Source organism: Cryptomeria japonica, chromosome 5 (assembly GCF_030272615.1).
Source record: "Cryptomeria japonica chromosome 5, Sugi_1.0, whole genome shotgun sequence".
NCBI lineage: Eukaryota > Viridiplantae > Streptophyta > Pinopsida > Cupressales > Cupressaceae > Cryptomeria > Cryptomeria japonica.
This window is the reverse complement of record NC_081409.1, coordinates 858533380-858557324: the sequence shown is the minus strand read 5'-3', so window position 1 is coordinate 858557324 and position 23945 is coordinate 858533380. Positions and strand designations below refer to the sequence as shown.

The 23945-nt window shown below is 34.0% G+C and overlaps 1 pseudogene; it reads left to right on the top strand.

Annotated features, from left to right (window-relative positions):
* The window catches only part of LOC131876236 (pectate lyase 1-like), a 35580-nt pseudogene extending 12724 nt beyond the window's left edge, over positions 1–22856 (top strand).
* Positions 22857–23945: the final 1089 nt, after the last annotated feature.

Sequence of the window (23945 nt, the reverse complement as noted above, 5' to 3'; positions counted from 1 at the left end):
ACTCAAGTTTTGAGGGAGAAAAATGATGCCCTAGGCGAGCAGATTGAGTAATTTTTCTATTTTAACAATGCAATATTAGGTGTTTATAAATCAAAATGAAAATGGAATCTCCAAATCATGAAACCAGTTGAGCTAGATCATTTTAGACCTGAATCAATCCTTTAAATTCAGATTAGAAGTTTGGAAGATATTATTCAACAAGTTGCTTTGATGAAGAGGCCTAATTAGGCCTAAGCTGAACAGTAACAACCTTGTTTTGTATAAAGTGTCCAAAAACAACCCTTATGATCATTTTTTTTTTTTTTAAGTCTCCTTAAAGGGTATTTGAAAACCTATGTTTCTTGTGGATAATTTTTCCATGTCAAGAGTTATGACTAGAAAACTATCAATGAAAGGCTACTAGGAGTTGGGGACAGTCTATGTGGAAAGTACACAAGTTTGGAACTCCAGTATTTTGGAGGGCTGCCAAGAGTGTATGAATGTTGTATTTGATTTCTATAAGATGTTTCCAAGGTTGAATAAATCCTGTGATACACTAAGTCATTGGTTGGAGTTGGTAGGCAATGAAGTCTAGGGTTATTGTGAAGAGTAGGTTGGAGTCTGTGAAGGATGGTAAGGAGTGTTATTTGGGAACCATTCCTTGATGATTCTTTGCTAATTTTGAAATCTTTAAATACCAAAGAGACTTATTTGAAAGTAAATTTCATGATATGAGTAATTGTGTTGAGTTTGAGAAGAAGTTTTGATCCCATTGTTGTGAAATGTCTACTTGGTATTGATATGTTTTCATGTTGTTGAGTTTTGAACCCCGCCTCTGCATCACCTACTTATTTGGGAAACCTCAATGGAGAAGATCTCATCAGTTGGATCAATGATTTAGATAAATATTTAGAGTATAAGGGAGTTTTATAAGAAGGGAGAGTGAAATTTGTGTGCACCAGATTTAAGGGCTACACTTCTATGTGGTGGGACATTGTTCATTTCGAGAGAAGGAAGAAAAATAAAGAAAATATTCACTCTTGGGATTGGATGGTTGCAAAGTTGAAGACTAAGTTCCTTTTGAGAGAATATCAAAGTAATCTCTTCAAAAGTGCAAAATCTGAAATAAAAAGATATGCCTATGAAATATTATACTAAATAATATTTTAAGTTGGTGATACAATCAATACATAGCGAGGATGACATGAAGAAAGTGGCAGGATATATAAATGGTTTGAAGTATAGTTTTCAATATGAATTGATCCTAGTGTCCCCTAAAAGTATAGAAGAGAGTTATTAACTTGTCATCAAGGCAAAAGAGAAGTTGCAAAGGAAGCAAAACCAACAAGAGAGAAAGAGAGGAAGATAATTTAGATAAAGGGGACAACAAATTGGAAGAGGACAACAATATCATCAAGAAGGAGTTGGAAGTTATAGTGGCACAACCAATAATAATAGAGAAGGATATCAAAATAAAGGGGGGAGATCCTATGGTAGAGGTGGTTCTTAAGGTAGAGGAAGAGGTTTCACTGGAAAATGCTTTAAGTGCAATCAATATGCTAGACACAAAAGTTGGGAATGTCCTGAATCTTCTCAAGGAGGGCATTAAAAGTTTGAAAAGAGTAATCAAATTATTCATGCTGACCAGAAGAGTGTGGGGCTATATCTCCACCATAAGGAAGAGATAAAATAAAGAGAATATTTGTTATTAAAGAGGGTACTATTGAAGCCTTAAAAAGAAAGTCAAGAACTAGTCCAAAGGAGAGAATTATTCAAAACCAAATGTAAGTCAAAAGGTAAATGTTGTAAAATGATCATCAATAATGGTAGTATGGATAATATTGTTGCCACATAGATGGTAGATAAGTTAGGCCTTGAAATAATTAAGCATCCCTCTCCTTATAAGGTATCGTGGTTACAAAAGGGGCACCAATTGGTTGTAAATGGTGCAAGAGCACCTAGTTTTGAGTCCAGTTTCTTCATTTTGTTGTGTTTGTTCATAGGTTGGTTTGGAATGGTGAATAAGAGTCTTCTCTTAGGTCTTATTATGTTTTTTGGTAGTTCTTGGCTAAGTTGAATGTCCTTAGGACAATGCATTTGCTCAATTTTGGCTTGTAAGCCCTTGTAAGCCTAAAATGGGAAATTCTTGCATTTTGATGAAAAATGCCTTGAATAGCATTGTTTGGCATTAGGACATGTCAATGTAATGGTTTTTAGTCATATTAGATGGTTTGGAGGAGAGAATAAAGCACGAAAGGAAGAAATGCACTTTTTGGCAAAAGTTGTCAAAGTTGCTTGACAACTTTTTGCAACGTTGAGCAACTTTTTGCATTTTTGTGCAAAGGGTTGGTTAGGGAACTAATGGTGAGTTAGTTAGGCCAAAAATGGCATCTAAATATTTGAGAATAAATGTAATGAGGTTGTTCAACTCCTAGAGTAGATTGGAATACATTTTGAGACCAATTTTGAAGTTTTACATTGCAATTGTCAAGAATTAGAGCAGCAATCCATAATTAATGGATTTATTGCATTGTTTTACCTTGCTTGTTGTTTTGTAAATGTTCTTGTACCTTTCTTGTTGTTTTGCACATGTTCTTGTTCTTGTTTTTCTCATGAAGAAATTTGATTAGTTTATTTGCAGGTTTGAATTGAGTTTCCAATTTTGTAAGCTCTCGACCTGAGTAAGGGTTTGAGAGGCCCAGACATGGTTCTAGCTTGAAGTCCTTTGAGTTATTCTCAATAAACCTTGGGACTCAAGCCATGGAACCTTTGTACAGTTTATATAACTTTAATTTTCCTTTGGAGGTCATTGAAAGGCCAATGAGCATCATTTCCTAGGCGACCTTAGTCATAGCCCAGTTAGGAAATGAATGAGATTATGCAAGTGTTTGAAGGAATGAGTAGGGTTGGAGTTGAAAAGTTTTTGGGATGAAAAAGTGATGTGTGGCAGAACATATGTGTGAATTTGGAGGTGAGGTAGATCAAGGAAGACACCTAACCCTTGGAAAAAGACCAAAACAAGCCCAAAACCTGTATGGTCAGAGCGAGTTTCCTAAATTCCAAAGTTGGAAATTACTTCCAAAAGGGTATCCTGATAAGCAAAGAGTTTGTGTGGGTCTTTGGATAAATTGGGATAAAATCCACAAAAACCAGTTAGGTAGGGCTAATTGGGGCTCTAGGGCTACTAGGCCTAGAAAATAGGGAAAGGAAGAAGTGATGGGGAAAATAATGAAACCCCCACACAAAACCAATTGATTGACCTTGAAAAACATCCCAAGTACCTACTACATCCTCTGCAAGAACTTGTTAAGAGTTTTAGAGTGTAAGGTTGGATTTACCCTTGTGAATCTCAACCATGCTTGAGCAACAAGTGAGCACATCTGGATTGGGAGCACTCCTAGAGAGATTAGGTATCTAAATTGACTAGAAGACAATATGAACAAAGCATAAATCCCACAAGGATAACATCTGACTACCCTTAAGCAAGGAAATGGCTCTGTTTGAGTAACCTCCCCATTAGTAAATGAGCAAGCTCATGTTAATTTTAAGATTGGTGGTTACAAAGATACTATATTATGTGATGTGATTCTGATGGATGTGTGCCATGTTTGGTTGGGAAGACTATGACAATTTGATAGGAAAGTGGTGCATAATGGAAGGGAGAACACTTATATGATTCACAAAGATGGAGTCAAGCATATATTGATGCCAATCCAAGAGAAAGAAGCAGACAACAGTAGTTGTAGAGAAAGTAAGGTAATTTTGGTAAGTGGTAAGCAGTTTATTCATGATATGAAGAATGAGGAAAGAGGATTGGATTTGGTCCTTAAACCTAGGTGTGTGTTTACATCTACAAAACTTAATGATTTGCCACTTCAGGTACACAATGTTTTGAATGAACACATAAATATTATTGCATCTAATTTACCTTGTGAGTACCTCTTATGAGGAGCATTAGCCACCATATAGGTTTGATCCCAAGGTCTAGCATTTTAAATTTGGGTTCCTATAGGTTGACACCTATGGAAAATGAAGAGATTAGGAAGCAAGTGGAAGATCTTTTAAAGAAGGGTTTGATAAGGGAGAGCTTAAGACCTTGTGCTATTCCAATAGTACTTGTACCAAAAAAAGGGGGAGAGTGGCGTATGTGTACGAATTCTAGGGCTATCAATAAAATAATCATCAGATATAGATTTCCAATTCCCATAATTGAAGATTTAAGGGATTGTTTAAGTGGCTGAATGTATTTTCTTAAGATAGACTTGAAAAGTGGATACCATCAATTTAGAATCAGATCGGGGGATGAATGGAAAACAACATTTAATACTAATGATGGTTTATATGAATGGTTGGTTATGCCTTTTGGGTTGTCTAATGCACCCAATACTTTTACGAGACTCTTGAATGAGGTTTCAAAACCATTCCTAGGGAAATTTGGGATTGTTTATCTTAATGATATTTTGGTGTTCAACAGGTCCTAAGTGGAGCATATAGAGCATTTGAGGAAGGTGGTTACAAGGTTACAAGAGGGAAATGCATAGATATATCTCAAGGAATGTGTGTTTTTGCAGCCTGAACTAATTTACTTGGCTTTTGTAGTGTCGAAGGATGGGCTAAAGATGGATACATAAAACATTCAAGCCATACTTAATTGGCCAACACCAAAGAGTGTATTTGAGGTGAGGAAATTTCATGGACTTGCAAGATTTTATAAAAAAATTATTAGGTATTTTTATCATATGGTTGCACCCATTTTTGAGAACATTAAAGGGAAGAAGAGACAATTTGAATGGACTAGAAAGGATGAAGAAATTTTCAGATTTCTTAAACAATAAGTGAGTGAGCAGCCTATTTTAGCTTTCCCTAATTTTTAGAAAGTGTTTGAATTCAAATGTGATGCTATTGGATTGGCTATTACCTAGGTTGTTTTAAGTCTGGAAGGTAAAGTAGTAGCATACTTTAGTGAGAAGTTAAATGATGCAAAAAGGAAGTATTCTGGTTATAATTTGGAATTTTATTCTTTGGTTCAATCATTAAAGAAGTGGAGACCCTAGAGGTTCCACAAGAGAATTTGTAGAAGGAGAAACATTATGGCAGTCTTGTTGGTCACTTTGGATAGGGGAAAACCTATTTGCAGTTAAGATGCAAGAAGATGTCAAGAGGTATGTAGAAAGGTGTAGAATTTGTAAGGATACTAAGGGAAGGAGCTAAAATACTAGATTATATCAACCACTACCAATTCCAACTTGGCCTTGGGACTCAGTGAGTATGAAATTTGTGTTGGATTTGCCTCATACCCAATGGAGCAATGAGTCAATTTTTGTTGTGGTAAATAGATTTTTCCAAAAAAGGTAAATTTCATACCTTGCAATAAAAATAATGATGCCCCTAACATTGCAAATTTTTTCTCTAAGGAAGTAGTGAGATTATGTGGAATCCCAAAAACTATAATATTTGATAGGGATACTAAATTTGTGGGTAATCTTTAGAGGACCCTATGGAAGAAATTGGGCACAAGTCTGAGTTCTGGTTTTGCTTACCACCCCCAAACAAATGGTCAAATGCAGGTTGTTAATAGGAGTGTTGGTAACATGTTGAGGTGCATTGTTAGAAACACACTAGGCAATTGGGATCTAGCATACAATTGGGATCTAGCATTGGCACATGCTGAATTTGCATATAATGACTCTCCTAATATAAGTACTACATTTAGTCCATTTTATGCTATATATGGTTTGCATCCAAGGAGTGTATTTGAATTAAGAGACCTTGGTACTATGGAAAAGTGTAGTGCTATGGGAGAAGACTTTACTAAAGTCATCCATGATCTCCATGAAGAGGTAAAGTTGAATATTGAAGGGTACAATCAGCAGTACACACAACATGCTGATAAGAAGTGAAGGGAACTTCATTTTTAGGTCGGAGACCTTGTCTTGGCTCACCTTAATAAGAAGAGGTTTCCTTCTAGTGTTTACATCAAACTCCAAATGTAGAAAGTTTGTCCTTGTAGAATTCTTAGAAATTTTTTGGCCAATGCATATGAAATAGCTTTGCCTTAAGATTTGGGCATCTCTCCTATCGTTAATGTGGCAGACCTATATCATTACAAAGAAAATGGGGAAGGAGATGTTGCAGAGGTCGAGTCACCTTTCATCCAGGAGCAGCAGGGAACCACAACCAACCCGTTGGAAATTAAGTGTATTCTTGATAGACAGTTGTTAAGAAAGACCCGAAAAAGAATATTTTAAGTATCTGGTCAATTGGTGACATCATCCATTAGAGGATTGTTCTTGGATAATTGAACTAGAGATCGCTAAGATGGGTCGTATTGTTGCAAATCTCATGAGTAGCAACTGATGAATTCTTTTTTTGTCTGGGGCGTCTTGCCGTCTCTTTTCTGTAGTATTTCTTCTCTCAATTTTGGTTGGTTCTCTTTAGTTTAGTTTTTCTTTAATAAGAAGGTTGTGTGCCTCCTATTTTTGGTATGTAATAAACTTCCTATCATTTTGTGTAAGTTATAGTATTCCTGTCACAATAAAGATATGAAGACTTGACTGTTGCAAGGTGAAGGTTGGTATTTATTCGGTTATCAATTGATTGCTTGACCTATATAAGGGGTTGTTTGGTTTTTGGGGTGGGTTGGTTAGAAATAGAAGAGGGAATCAAACAAAAGAGAAGCTCGATAGGGGATACAGAGGACAGGGCGATTGGGTGTGTGTGAAGAAAGGCTGAAGCAAAGTTTGAGTGTTTTGAAATTATAAAGTAACATTTGCTGATCAGTTCCTATAGGGGATTGAATAACCTTTGTAATGTGTTAGAAATCATGGTATTGGTGCATAATTGAAATTGACTCCATGCATTGTGCATCTACCTTTGTATGAAATTGAATTCAGTTTTCTGTTCTATTTGGTGTAGGATTGTTGGCCGGATTAATCTCTATTTATAACTTGAACTTCTTATCATTCTCTTAATTTTTTCTGGATTTGATGGTGTAAGTATTTTTTTGGATGATAAAAATACTTACACAATCAAATCTAGAAAAAATTAAGAGAATACAACATGGATTGTGGAAATCTCATAGCATTAATCTTCCTATCATTATTTCCTATTATTCTATTACTGTAAGTTCCCATAATTTTGTTGTCAATAAGACTTCTATCAACTTTGATTAACTTTTTCTACCCCACACACCATTTCCTTTTATTTCTAATTGTCGTCATCTACCCAAGCACCTCTATCATTGAGATTTATTTTGGGAATTTTAATTTATAAACATTAGGTTCATTATTTTGGAATTTCTTCATATGCCAAGCATAATTAGAAATGAAGTAAGAAATGAAGTAGATGATGTTGTCATTATGAATAACTTGTATTCCTTCTTGGCTTGCATGTAATATACATCTTGATTCACTTGACATGCTGTGATATAAAGTCATGCTTGCACCATCATTAGATACCAATGATTGATGCTATGAAATAGAAAATCCCTTTCTAATTATTTTGGTCTTCTTCTTATCAATAATTCCCTTGCACATTCAAACCCATTCATCAAATATCAAACATTAGTAAAAATTTAATTAAACATAATTTACATAATCGTAAAAGAAAAATAATGATAATCAAAACACTCATTGATTATTTATTAGAAAATATATAATATAGTTCAATCCCAGCTGTTTTTTAGATTAAAAATTAATTTAAACCGTATAGTTAAGCTCATCATATTCCTCGATATCTACTTATATGTCCTTATGATAGGAAGTTAATAAGATCATTTAACTGTAGTACGAATATTATGAAAAGTATATGGTATGGGTTGAATTCCAATAGCATAGTGAGTGTCAGATACGGTACATTTTATCATGGAAAAGGCAATATGAAAAATAGAAATAATCACAAAGCATATCCACCTAGTTGTTTCATTCTGAAGCAATGCTGCAGCAGAAACTATATCTAGCTATTAGAGAGGCGGCTAGATATTATCTCCAATATTATAGTGGATTCGATGAGGTAGCCGTAGGATAATATCAAACTGTATGACGAACGCTATCTCTGCAATGGTTTCGTTAATTCCAAACGTGATGTATGTTGAATTCAAATGTTTTTTTCAAAATTAGTATTGAATAAGATAATGAGAACTGATAAAATAAAGAAGCATACGACGACCAGGCAATCCTCTGTCTGGAAGCATCCTTCATGATAAATACGAATAGGAGACTAAGGCTTATTCGGCTGATTATGGGAAAACAAAATTTCTAATAATCGCTTCTCTTACCATGATAAGGTAACTAGTAAGAAACAAAACTGTACACTGTAAACTACTTGCATGAATATGGATGAATGACTCATCTTGACTGTGTATTAAAACACTACAGGTGATGCTCTTGGGACACAGCGATGATTATACAGCAGATAAAGACATGAAGGTGACAGTGGCGTTCAACCACTTTGGGTCTGGCCTCATTGAACGTATGCCAAGGTAAATACAATTCCACCCTTAATCCCTTTGCTGCCTCATGAAGATTGACCTTGTTTAACCTAATCACGTCGTTCGCAATTGGCATGAGGCAGGTGCCGACATGGGTATGTGCACGTTGCCAATAGGGAATATATGCAATTGGAGGAAGCGCAGGTCATGTCATCAGAAGCGAAGGATATCGGTTTGTGGCTCCAGACGAGGAGTATAAGAAGCAGGTAACATGGTGTGAGAATCCAAATGGAAATCGTTGGTTGTGGAAGTCTGTGAGAGATAGTTTTGCAAATGGAGCATACTGGCCCCCATCTGGCAAAGGGAAAGCACTCCCCAACTACTACTCACAGCAGAATTTCAAAGTTTTCAAAGGAACACTTGTGCCAATACTGACCCAGACCGCGGGAAGGCTATCTTGGACACCCAACAAGCCTTGTTTGTAACGGTCGACATTAAAATAAATGGCTTAAATGTTTGTACTCACATCAATGAACAACTGTAAATTCAACATTTTAAGTATTAAGCCAGGTTACACGAGATCATCCAAATCTATATGGCATTACTTTTCTTGCAAACTGTATTGAGGGCGTGGTCTGACATAAGTCTAAAAAATTCATTGCATTGTCAAAGAAATATTGTATTTTTTTCACGCAAGAAATACTTTGTACCAACATTTATCAGCCTCTTAGGTTGAGTATCATTAAATTTATAATTTAGCTTTACAAAACCTTTTTATCGTGTAGTATTTACCCTTCATTGGTAAGTATTTAATTTCCTATACTTGTTTGGTAACATCTCTGAAATACATCAAGGTAAATCAAAGCAGACACCGCAAACTTTCATAGGAAAATAATCTATTATGAATTCATCAAAATAAAAAAAATTTAATAGAAAAATTCGCTATACATTGGTTAGTTATTTCTATATTAATTACTTTTCTTAATAAACACAACCTAACTTATGTACAAAATTTTTAAAAATATTTTTTTCTTATTAAAAAAAAATTTACATGAATTCTATCTATTTAATATTTTAAAATTTTATCATCAAAGAATTTAGTTAGGTTTAATTTTCTTGAGATTCAATTTTATTCAAATATACATGCTATAGATGATGATGCAAACTAACCTCTCATCTACATCCTAATTCCAAATTCTATCATTTTCCCTTTAAATAAAGTTGTAAATTTTTTCTCTTTGTTTGGTTTACTAAACATGGAATTACATATGATTTTTTTTCCACATGAATTAATATCACAATACCAATGTTATTGGTTTTAATGGTCTTCTTATTAAAAGTGATAGAATTATGATGCTTATCTTTTTGTTTTCCTTTTTTTTTATGTCTATAACTGAAACCACCTTAACTAATTGTTTTGTATCTGTATAATGCTTCTAGATTTGATTGTGCGAGTTTTTTGGCATCATTATTTCGGATCACACTTTGTGATCCATCATGAGGATGATAGAGAGCACTAGGAGAACAATCAAATCCAGAAGCATTATACAGATAGATTATTTGATTGTGGAAATCTAATGACATTAATTGTTTTGTTTTTATTGTTTTAAAGAGGAAAATATGCTCTTATTCTTCTTCATATCTTTGTAGTAGAATTGAGGTCATGATTCATATTGAATATTTAACATACCCATATAATTAATGAGATCACTACAAACAATTACTTCTTTTCCAATTTGAAAAATTTCCTTATAGTAAATGAGAATAAAATGTAAACCATGTAAAAAAACGAGTACATGATTTAAATATCACAAAATAAATTAATTTCTCTTGATTAAGGTGACAAAAATGTAATGAGAGCATTAATGTTTAACCAAATGTTCAGTTTATAGTATTAACATAACCCATATGATGTGAATCTATAACTTGGTCTCTACTCTAAATACAACTAAAAGGAACACCGTGCCGATATCGTTGAAAAGGTTTAATGGCCCAAGAATCAGATAAGAACTTAAAACATCTAAAAAGTCAATGACGCAGAGCTCCCGCTCCTTCCTTATTTGTAGATCTACTACTTTGTCTTGTTACTGACAATTGAAACAATTTGTAAATCCTCTTCATTTTTTTTTGCGTTAAGGGGATTTGCCATATCTAGTTCCAAGCTTTGAGTACTTATTTATAGCTCTACTTTTAGTCTCTTTCTCAAACAAATGAGTTTTGCGTGTCTTCTAAATGAAAAGTATAAAAATAATTCATCTCTACGAGCCCTGTCAATTAAGTTTAAATCAATATTAGATCAACATTTTATGGTAGTTTCTTAAAGAGCAATAAAACTGGTATAATTAGTTTCTCTAAAAAATTTCTGACCATAACAAGCAGAACAGTCAATAGAGAGATTAAAACTTACAGTTCTAACAATACAATAGACAAGTGATGCTGATATCTTTACCTTGTACCAATACAAAATAGAGATGTGTGATGTTGCCGACTTTTCTCACCCATTTTCACTCCAAACGAAGGAAAACAGGCCTTCTGAAGCATCATTATCACTTTGAGAAGAATGAAAGTTGTAGAATTTGCTGTGGGATTCGCAAGTGCACCCAAAGGAGGCACAGGAGGAGAGATGCCCACGGTCAATAGACATGTCAGATTAGAAATGGGATGACTGCAGACCAGTCGAAAATAATCACAATAAATTATATACCCCAATAATAATGCAATTCTCAAATTTTTTTGATTCTAAAAATGCAAAAGGCTTTAGATCTCATGACGGAAGACATTGGCGAGTGATTGGCACTAGTGGCAATCTACATTTCTCCTCCCTGCTTGCTTTGGCAACGCTTCCAATCCCAGGCAGAATCTACAGTAAGATATATTTTGTTCTGTAAGACAGTTTGCATCGATTGAGAAAATGTGTAGTTGGGAATATGAAGCCCAACAATCACGTGGCTGTTTGTCTTCCCCACAAGACTCTTCATTTCATATCTGAGATGTCTATATTCATGACCGAGTGTAGTCATGTATGTACAGTAGTATTGAATATTGGTTAATAAGAGAATTCCCTGCGTTTCTGGTGGATGTAGCTACTTAGTGGTGAACCACGTTAAACTTCGCGTTATGCATTGTTCTGTTTTCTTTTCCCTATTTTATTTCTGATTGTCATGTTTTCTGCTCGGCTTAAACTAACAATTGGTATCAGAGCCACGGTTGACTTGAGCAGAGATGGGATACGATTGGATAGTTGATCCTGGATATGGGTGCCCTTACTTTGTGTTTGATCCCGGAACTGGGTGCTTTTATGTTATCGACAAATATCCTGAAGTTTCAGATGATGAGGCTGAATTAGATGATGAAGCCGAATCAGTCATCGAAAAATTTCTTGATAGTCTAGACTCGGTAGAGAGTGATGTCCAAGTGGAGGTTGAAACCAAACGCCATTGGTGGGATGGCTGGAAAAAGGAGGAGACTTCGGCTGAAGAAGAAGAGTGTTTGTTGTATTCATTGTTTGAAGAAGACGAGACTGGTTTGTTTCCCTTCCAAGATGAGGAGGATGCCTCTTGAGGTGAGAAGGATGTAGTCTTGAATCTAGCGAATGATGACCTTGAAGAAGAAGAGGTAGATTGCAAAAGCAATGATTTATTGATGAAGATTGCAGAAGTGGAGGCAGAATGGAATGCACTGATTGCATGCTTCTCTTGCAAACCTTCGAACCTTGTAATTGAAGCTTCAGAAGGTGCTAAGGATAGTGTAGAGTTGGCAACGGTGGATGGAATTCGAAATGACAATGTTCTGTCATGAGGGAGCACCGATGATCTTAAGGATTCATTTTAGGATGAAGGGTTCATTTTAGAACTAATTAATGATCTTTTCAATGTTTTGGATATATTAGCTGCAGGAGTTAATCGTAATGTCATGGTTCAAAGGTTAGGTTTTATTCAATCTGACGTGCTTTGGAGAAGATTAATCCGAAGTGTATGTGAGCAGAAGATCACAAAGCTAAAATCTAGTAGGCTGGTTGTAATGTGAATTTCAAAAATGGAAGCAGGGATGTTGTTGTGGATGGCTATGTTGGTTGGATTTCACTGGGGAGATTGTTGGGAATATGAAGACCAACAGTCACATGGTTGTTTGTCTTCCCCATAAGACTTCATTTCATATCTAAGATGTCTATGTAAATGATTGAGTGCAGTCATGTATGTACTGTAGTATTGAATATTGGTTAATAAGACAATTCCCTACATTTCTGGTGGACGTAGCCACTTAGTGGTGAACCACGTTAAACTTTGTGTTATGTGTTGTAATGTTTTCATTTCTGTTTTGTTTTCTCTATTTTATTGTTGATTGTCATGTTTTTCTGCTTGACTTAAACTAACAATGTGAAGGAAAGTTATATATAACCAAAGGGAAGATAGGTTTACTTGTTCAGATTCATAGTTTAGTTTTGACAATAAAATATTGGAGATAACGGCAAGTCACTGATCCCTATTGTCATAAAATTCATTGCTTCTAAAACAAAATTATGTGTAGCACAATTCAAGACTTCTAGAAGATAGTTGTCAGCTTATGAACTTCTGAACCGTTTGCAAAACACAACTCTCTAAAAATTCCCTTGGAGGAAGAAAAAGCCTTCTGATTTAAGATTGGCATACCCTATGAAATCATTAAAATAGTGGAATTGAATAATGTTTATCATTTAATATTCAAAACACCATTAAAAATTAAAAACATCAAATTTTTTCGCACAATTTCAAACACAACAAAACATGAAATACTAGTCAAATATTTTCTTCTGCTCAGTTTTTAATTCGTGAAACGGTTTTGACTTCAAATATTTCAAATGAAATAAGAAAAAACCCTAGCATAAAATGACAAATGATGGGGAATGAGAAAAAACACATTTAAAAAATCTATGCACTATAGACCATCGTCAAACCTTGTTTCTCCCACGCTGGTACAATTTCCAACAAAGACTAATTGTTGGAGTAATGTTAACTCCAACTAAGGCTGTTAGCACATTTTCCAAACTCTTTGTTTTCTGTCATGATTTAAAGTGACTGAAGGTGCATGTTAGTCAGAACAGTGAAATTTTTGTTGCATGCTTTATTTGGCTAAGTTAATGAAGGAGCTTTTTGCATTCCGTTTTCTCATTTAAAACATATATGCACTATAGACCATCGTCTTGTTTCTCCCATGCTGTTACAATTTCCAACAAAAACTAATTGTTGGAGTAATGTTAACTCTAACTAAGGCTGTTAGCGCATTTTCCAAACTCTTTGTTTTCTTCCATGATTTACAGTGACTGGAGGTGCATGTTAGTCACAACAATGAAATTTTTTTTGCATGCTTTATTTGGCTAAGTTAATGAAGGAGCTTTTTCCATTCCATTTTCTCATTTAAAAAATCTATGCACTATAGACTATCATCAAACCTTGTTTCTCCCATGTTGTTACAATTTCCAACAAAGATTAATTGTTGGAGTAATGTTAACTCCAACTAAGACTGTTAGCGCTTTTTCCAAAATCTCTGTTTTCTGCCTTTACGGTTACTGAAGGTGCATGTTAGTCACAATAGTGAAGCTTTTGTTGCATGCTTTATTTGGCTAAGTTAATGAAGGAGCTTTTTCCATTCCATTTTCTCATTTAAAAAATCTATGCACTATAGACCATAGTCAAACCTTGTTTCTCCCACGTTGTTACAATTTCCAACAAAGACTAATTGTTGGAGTAATGTTAACTCCAACTAAGGCTATTAGCACATTTTCCAAATTGTCTGTTTTCTATCGTGATTTACGGTGACTGAAGGTGCATGTTAGTCACAACAGTGAAACTTTTGTTGCATGCTTTATTTGGCTAAGTTAATGAAGGAGCTTTTCCCATTCTGTTTTCTCATTTAAAAAATCTATGTACTATAGACCATTGTCAAACCTTGTTTCTCCAACCCTGTTACAATTTGTAACAAAGACTAATTGTTGGAGTAATGTTAACTCCAACTAAGGCTGTTAGCGCATTTTCCAAACTCTTTGCTTTCTGCCTTTACTATGACTAAAGGTGCATGTTAGTCACAATAGTGAAACTTTTGTTGCATGCTTTATTTGGCCAAGTTAATGAAGGAGCTTTTTCCATTCCGTTTTCTCATTTAAAAAATCTGTGCACTATAGACCATCGTCAATCCTTGTTTCTCCCACGCTGTTACAATTTCCAACAAAGACTAATTGTTGGAGTAATGTTAACTCCTACTTAGGCTATTAATGCATTTTCCAAGATCTCTATTTTCTGCCATGATTTATGGTGACTGAAGGTGCATGTTAGTCACAACAGTGAAACTTTTGTTGCATGCTTTATTTGGATAAGTTAATGAAGGAACTTTTTCCATTCTGTTTTCTCATTTAAAAAATATATGCACTATAGACCATCGTCAAACCTTGTTTCTCCCACATTGTTACAATTTTTGACAAAGACTAATTGTTGGAGTAATGTTAACTCCAACTAAGGTTGTTAGCGCATTTTCCAAACTCTATGTTTTCTACCATGATTTATGGTGACTGAAGGTGCATGTTAGTCATAACAGTGAAACTTTTGTTGCATGCTTTATTTGGCTAAGTTAATGAAGGAGCTTTTTCCATTTTGTTTTCTCATTTAAAAAATCTATACACTATAAACCATCATCAAACCTTGTGTTGGTTCCCAAAACCACAGATTGGAAAACCAAAAGACTTGCCAAATCCTCAAGCAATCCAATCAGCCTTGGCCATCGAACAGGGATAGTCAAAGACTAAATCCCTTTGCACTTTAGGCTCCACTAAACCTAGGCGGGTGTACCTCACACTCTCAAGAACAAAAGAGATTATTTAAATTGGATTTAAGCCTTTTAGCAAATTACAAACTGACAAATTGTTGTCTGGAATTATGTTTTATTATGTGCTTTAAATAAATTCCCTAAAAAAGAAATGATTGTGAATGTATATTGAAAATTAGATTGCTTTCAGGACCTAAAAGACATATGCATAGATCAGTTCATATAGGATTTGGGAAGAATGTTTTTCTATCAAGGACTTTGAGTGCATATAGATCAAAACCTTTTAAAATCAATAACAGACCAGTGCCTCTATCTAGGGATATATATGACACTTTGTGGTTAGAATATCTTATCAAGTCAAGAGACAATTTCTCATCATTTATGAAGGTTCAGTATGTGCTACACAAACAATAAGAACTCAATAATTCACTTAATGCAACAACATGTGATTCACATCATAACAAATCTATACAAAGATTTATCAAGAGGACAAAGATAATTATCAACACAAAAGTGTGCACAATATTTGGAAAAGAAACAACAAACCTTGTTATTAACCTTCAGGAAATGATTGCATACATAAGCTATACTTGCAGATACTCCATTACAAATTGCTTGCACGAAATGGTACTTCTTCTTCCTACAGACTTCCCTAGTACAAATGACTTTCAGTCCTTACAACACCATGATATTCTATCAAATCCCCCCTCTTCAAAAAACCGACTCCCTTTAAATATATAAATCAATAGGCACATATGAAAGGACACACCCTTTCACACATAGGAGGGAGTTACGAACAATTTCCTTCCAAAGGACACACCCTTTGGTTTAATAAATGATTACAAATAAGAACCCTAAATACATACTAAATAAAAACTTTAATAATACTCTTTTCAATCTTTCACTTTGGTAAAATTTCATTTCCGTTTATGCATTCTTTGATATTCCTCCTCATCAAGCTTTGATGAAATATCCTGCAAAAATTTTAAACCAATCAATTTCATTGATAAATCATATATTACTCTTGATTAGGTTTTTCTTTTGAAGCATTAATAATCTTTATTCCCTCATAAAACTCAAAGCACTTTACACTTGTAATTATTTATTCATAATAAAAGAATAATTTACCCTAATATAGACATTTGATTTTATGACCTAGGGCAAATAATTAGCATATGCAATATAAGTCCATTTTAATACACAACTGTTTTCATCATTTTACTCAAGGTAAAAAATAACTCTTCAAAATAAAACACATTTTCTTTTTTGGTCCAAATATAATATTTTGATCTTTAAATGCATCATCCATATAATAAGACATGATACTTTCCCCAATATGTATTCAATTTAATTATTTATGGGTAAAAATATTAATGTAAAAATAATGATAAATAATGCATCAAAATAATATCAATTATGTAATACAATTTGCCTTTTGGCAAAACATTTATACCTTTATAATTCCTCAAAGGAAAATAAAATATTATCATAATTATGTCAAATGCTATAAATGATATTTACTTTCGGTAATGTTATTGCAAGTAAATAAAGATTGTTAGTGAGAAGTACTCCCTCCTCAATATGTGCTTTTAGGCATAAATGTAAACTTCCATATGTGAACATCTTGCACACTAAATAGTGTAATCAATTTATTTATTTATCAAAAACTCATATTGCTAGGGATATTTAACAATTTGCTCCTAAAAATTCTAAGGCAAATGCTTACCGAAATAATAATCCCTAATATTCATATGTTTTTCAAATTTCCTTTACAAAAGTAACATTAACCATATAAAATTCCCTTTGGAAATAATTACTTTGGATAAATATTCCATCTTTGCAATAATATATTTTCACTTTTCAATTTGATTAGAGAAACATATCATCATAAAAGTGAATCAAACTCTTTATAATTTACCCTAATAAATAATTCAATTTATTGATTTAGGGTGTCAATATTAATGAAAAAATGATAAGAAATATCAACATGTACTTCTACCTCAAAGAATCTATGTAATTTCCCTTTGACAAGATATATTCGTTTATAATTATTCAAAAGGTAACTAAAAATGAATATGATTCTTACCAAAGCAATTTTGCAAGGAATAAAATTATTGTGTTTTAAGAGATGATAAATAAAACATTATATCCAACTTAGGGTAAGGAATACTTCCTCCTCTAAAATATATGCCAAGGAAGGAACAAATGTATCCCACATAAAAAAAAAAAGGTTAGTTTTATTGATAAATCCAAATATTCACATTAGGGATAAAATTTAACATCTTTAAAAACAAAATCCCCATGTAAAATAGTTTGCCCTAAAAGAAATAAATTTACATCATATATGGTAAACTTTTGAGGCAAAAGTATTTCAAATGCTTCATCAAATAATAAAATAAACCTTCAAGGGAAATAGAATAATTTCTCAAAATGTAATTATGTTGGTGAATAACATTGAGAAATAATTACTTAAGAAAGCTTTAAAAGTAAAAATGATGTTTGATAATATTTTGAAGAAATAAAATCATTTTTACCTTTAATTATCAAATTAAAAACTAATTATCGAAACAATATACTTACCTCCTAATCTTTCATCGGGGTAGCTTACTCTATCGGGGTAGCACGTTTTTTAATTATGCCAATCCCCGATGACTTACGCAATAAAACCCTCACAAAATTCTCCTAATATTTAGGAGATTTTCAAGAATGATCTATAAAATGGAAATCACCTAAAATAAATAAAATTTCAAGATCAAGAAGTCCCTATCATAATGCCTTTGGAGAAAAAATCATAATTACTTTACCTTATGAGATAAAAAACCTTTTACCTCCCTTAAAATACTTTAAATCTTTTATTTAAAAGATTCAAAGTATGCTCTTCATAATGTGCCCTTAAATCATTTATTTAAATGATTTAAATATATGTGTAAATTAGAGTATTTATATATTGCTTTTGAAAATAAACTCTTTATTTCCTTCAACTGACTACATAGTGTTTGATCATTTCATTTGATCAAACACAAAATCTTTTATTTCTTGCACATCACACAAGCTCAAAGTTTGTGTTAGTTTTTAAAACATCATATAGTTTCATAACACAAATAATTTAAATGCTATAATATTAAATGGAGGATAAAAAGATAATATTTTTAAACTTAAACACTCTCCAATTAATATAATTAAGACTGATTGTAAAAAAATAAAAATACTGTGATGGAATTCAATCAGTGTAATGTCCTTGTAGGAGAAAACCACTCATTGTCTAGATAACATGATTTTCAGAAAAAATCAATATTGCACATAGTAAATTGCATTTGGATTTATTCAAAAGACATGGTGAATATTAAAATTGAAATACTTGAATATAAGCAAATTTAAAAGGCATCATACTTTTAGACAAAAGAATTAGGGCTTGAGAGCGCACAACTCGAGATTTGAATTTGTGCAATACATGCTTACCTCAAGTTTTGATTGTATAATAGGTTCTTGAGGGCTAATGATAGGCGATACACACAATCGCATGGAAAAAATCTGCCTTCTGACTAAATATGGAATTCTAAAATTTGAAACTTTTAGGGTTCAAACACCTTGTTTCTCCCATGTTGTTACAATTTCCAACAAAGACTAATTTTTGGAGTAATGTTAACTCCATCTAAGGCTGTTAGCGCATTTTCCAAACTCTCTGTTTTTTGCCTTTATGGTGACTTAAGGTGCATGTTAGTCACAACAGTGAAGCTTTTTTTGCATGCTTTATTTGGCTAAGTTAATGAATGATCTTTTTCCATTCCATTTTCTCATTTGAAAAATCTATGCACTATAGACGATCGTCAAACCTTGTTTCTCCCATGCTGTTACAATTTTCAACAAAGACCAATTGTTGGTAATGTTAACTCCAACTAAGGCTGTTAGCGCATTTTCCAAACTCTTTGTTTTCTATCGTGATTTACAATGACTGAAGGTGCATGCTAGTCACAACAGTGAAACTTTTGTTGCATGCTTTATTTGGCTAAGTTAATGAAGGAGCTTTTTCCATTCCGATCCAACTGAGGAGTTTACTCTATGTCTTTTCGATTCCATTCCAATGATTTCTACATGATCTATGTTCATGCGTTGGTTTATTCTTTGTATAAATAATGCATTTTGTAGTTGTAATTTATACAATGAATTAATAGAATTTCATTTTCAGCTATTTTGTTTTTGTTCTTCATTTCTCTCAGCAAGTTTGTCTTCGTTTTTAAGTTGGATCTATATTCTGCTATGCAAAAAAATTAGCATGGTATTAGAGCTTGGTCACAGGTTCAAACCCCTCGCTTGTGCTGGGGGGGATTGTTGCAAGGTGTGCGCCCTTCATCTTGTTGTGTTGTGCAACATAGCACTTGGGTTTGTGAGATGGCTTAACCAACTCCTGTAGATTCTATAAGTCTAGTGGTTGTATCGGGCATTAATAGATTGATCTTTTGGTGCAATGACAACCACACTTGTAACAAGTGGTACCAAAGCCCGAGAGCTAGGAGGAAGGACATATTATTGCAGGCAGATTTCTGAAGAATAGAAGGTGACGTAAACCTTTGTTTCTAGAGCATGCTCCTTGCTTCCTTTGTTCATTATCTTTTTGCATGGGTCTTGTCTTAATCTTCTCCTTTGTGAGATATCATTTCAGTGGACCTATCATGGCTCTCCTTTGTCATATTATGAAGGAGTTTTTCTACTTAGTGCTAATGCTTTCTTTCATTTTGTTTCAAGTTTGATCAGTTCACTATTGGCACCTGCATTTTTGACTAGTAGCTTCTTCTTGCATGATTGAGTAGTGTCGATGGGGTCACTCATGCATATTCATGTGCCACCTGCATCTTCAAATTTATGATGTTTTCTCTTTGTTTGCCATTTATTTATTGTTCAAGTAGTGTCGTCAGGGGCACTCATGCAGATTCTTGATCTTGATCATCATCTTGACTTTTGAGGAAGTTCGTCATTCAACACTATGGTAGTTATCATTTGACAGTTGTCCATACTTCTCTTGTATCTCAAAGGATGTTTTTTGCACTTCATATAGTTGTAATTTTGAAGTGGGGTTTTGTGTCCATTGGGTTTTCCCTCTTTCCTCTTTCCTCATTTTTTTCTTTTCCTTTTCTCTTTAATTGTAATTAAGGGCCCGGGTGTTAGAGTAATGTTAACTCCAACTAAGGTTGTTAGTGCAACTTCCAACCTCTCTATTTTCTGCTGTGATTTATGGTGTGTGACTGAAGATGCATGTTAGTCACAACAATGAAACTTTTGTTGCGTGTTCTATTTGGCTAAGCTAACGAAGGAGCTTTTTCCATTCCAATCCAACCAAGGAGTTTACTCTACATCTCTTCCATTCCATTCCAATGATTTCTGCATTATCTATGTTCATGTGTTGGTTCATTCTTTGTATAAATAATGCATTTTGTTGTTGTAATTTACACAATGAATTAATAGAATTTCATTTTCAACCGTTTTGTTTTTCTTCTTCATTTCTCTCTGCAAGTTTGTCTTTTTTTTTTTAGCTAGATCTATATTCTGCAGGAAATTTAACAATAATTGCATTTAATGAAGTTAAAACATAAGTCTCTGCCTATGTAGATGGGGACTAATAATCAAATTTTGAGAAAGCTTCACTGATTTCTTATATACGCAAACTGAAAGACGGATTAATGAAACATGTTAATTTAAGAATATCGAGAGGCACTGAACGTCACTTACCCAATGTTCAATATTTTAATAAACTACGGGATATTACACATATGTATTTAATATTTGTATATGTTATATTTTATTATAAAAAAAAACTGATAACTAGTTGAACGGAGCGAACCATATCCAGCTGGTTGTTTGATTCTGAAGCAATGCTTCACCGTTAACCAATACAACACACTCAGATAGAGTCACATAGGCGGCTATATATTATCTCCAAGATTATATCTAAGCGTATGGTAATGCAAACCAGAACAGCTGAGAACAATTATCAGAGTTTTGTAAATCTCAGAAAGCCTGCTGGCCTTTGTATTTTATAATTAGAAATTCATGCTTCATATTTTGTTAAGTTGGGGTCCAAATGACTCTTCTTGATTGTCCTCCACAGTGGTCTACGTTGAATTCCAATGTTTATTTTTTTAATTAGTATTGAATAAGATTCATTGTGTACGTGGACAATAAACACTGATAAAATAAGGAAGCATACGACGACCAGCCAATCCTCTGTTTGGAAGCAACATGTACAATAACAAGCATAAGAGGACTAAGGCTTATTCAGCTGCTTATGAGCTACACGCGTATATTTGTTTTGAAGCAATGGTTGAACGGTATACATATCAAACCGTTACAATATTATATGGAATGAAAGAGAGACAGAGAGAGAGAGGCGGCTAGATGTTAGCTACAATATTATGGAATGAAAGAGAGACTCAGAGAGGTGGCTGGATGTTAGGTACAATATTATATGGAATGAAATAGCCGAGTATTATGTGGTGTATGGGGAGCTCTATAAATACAATTCAAAACATAAGAATTGTCAACCAGAATAGATATTTACTAATCTAATCAATCTATTGTTGCCAAGTACATATTTTCAATGGCTGCTTCAGGGTGGATGCACTTCCTTTTTGTTTCTCTCTCCCTTTCGTTGTCTTCTTCAACGTCCTACAACCCTATTGATAAGTGCTGGAGAAGAGATGCTAATTGGGCACATAATAGAATGAATCTCGCAGATTGTGGTGGGGGCTTTGGAAGTGCAGCCAAGGGAGGCAAAGGGGGAGAGTTGTATACAGTCACCAGCGCGGATGACAATGCTGTGAATCCCCTGCCAGGGACTCTCAGATATGGAGTTACTCGCGATGGTCCTCTATGGATAGTTTTCGCCAGTGATATGAAGATAAAGCTTGAGATGCCCTTGTTTGTGGTCAGCCACACGACTATCGACGCAAGGGGCTCAAATGTTCACATAACCAATGGGCCTTGCATACGCCTCTTCAATGTCAGCAACATTATCATCTAGGGATTAAACATGCACGACTGCAAGCCAAGTGTAGCTGGTAACGTTCTCCTCTCACAATCCATGAGCCTTGGGATGGATACACTAGATAAGCCTTGAGATGGATACACAACCGTTTCTCTCACCATGACAAGGTAAGTAAGCGAACTGCTTATAGACTAAATTTCTCGGTACAACACATACTAGTTTTGCATATATATGAATGACGAATCGTAAGTACACAACCAACCTATCAGGTGATGCTTTTGGGCCACAGTGATGATTATACAGCTGATAAATTCATGAAGGTGACAGTGGTGTTTAATCACTTTGGGCCTGTCCTCATCGAACGTATGCCAAGGTAAATACAATGCAATCTCAACTCCCTTTGCTGCCTCTTGAGGATTGTCCTTGTTTTACATAATCAGGTCGTTGGTAATTGTCATGAAGCAGGTGCAAACATGGGTATGTGCATGTAGCAAATAACAACTACGAACCATGGGGATATATGCAATTGGAGGCAGCGCAGGTCCCGTTATCAGAAGCGAAGGAAATCGGTTTGTGGCTCCAAACGAGGAGTGCAAGAAGAAGGTGACATGGCATGGGAATCCAAACGGAAATCGTTGGTTGTGGAAGTCTGTGAGAGATTCTTTTCAAAATTGAGCATACTTTCTCCCATCTGGAAGAGGAAAAGCACTTCCTAACTACAAATCTCAACAGAAATTCAAAGTTTTCTTAGGAACACTTGTTCCAACATTTACCAAGACTGCGGGAACCCTATCCTGCATTCCCAATCATCCTTGTTTCTAATTGTTGCCATCGAATAATTGGCTATAAAGTTTGTACTAACATTAATCAACTACTCTAAATTAAATGTTTAAGTTAGGTTACACGTGATCATCCAAACATCGATGGCATTCATTCTCTTGCATACTGTAATAAGGAGAAGATTTGACGTAAGTTCAAAAAATAGTATTCACTAACGTTAAGGTATTATATCTAAAACTTTAGAATAAAAATTGAGTGCTACTTTAAAATTTCTAACGAGGAGTTCTACTTGCTTTCATTGGTATTTGTAAGGTTAAACCTCCAGTCTTAGTTTCCTTTTAAGTTCTTCTCTTAAACTGAGGTGTAAATACAAAATTAAAATATTGAATTTGATTCAGTTGATTTACGCTAAAGAGTTTTCTCATCTTTTTGTCTCTACTCCACAATGTTTTCTTTGGTTAGAGGAGTCAAATGATGTAGTAATTTCCCTCTCTCGAAGACTAACACATTTTTCTACCCATATTAAAAAATTATGTTTTTTTATTGAATGAGCTAACACTTTAGACAAGAGCTTGTGGGAAGTATTCGATAAAGAATGGGATGAATACATGGACACTGAAAACTATATCTTTGTTGTACTGATTAAATTTGAATAAATACAGATTTCTACCAGCCATCCAATGTTGAGAGGGATATTTAAAGGTTCCCTTTTCTATCTATTATCTAAATGTGGGCAATTAGGAACTTCATCAATTCATATACAAAACATTTAATATTGAATCACAAAGATATTAAATGCCTCTCCATGCATGGCCTCTTTAAAAAAAACAAAAAACCAACTTGAACTAGTATATAATAGATTACTAGTTTCTTATTTTTTGGAAATAGCTAGTATAGTTAGATTCAAATTTCAATTTAAGGTCTTTTACATAATTGTGGAATTGTGGAGAGATCACATTTTTCCAATAAAGTCTCCTATAGCAT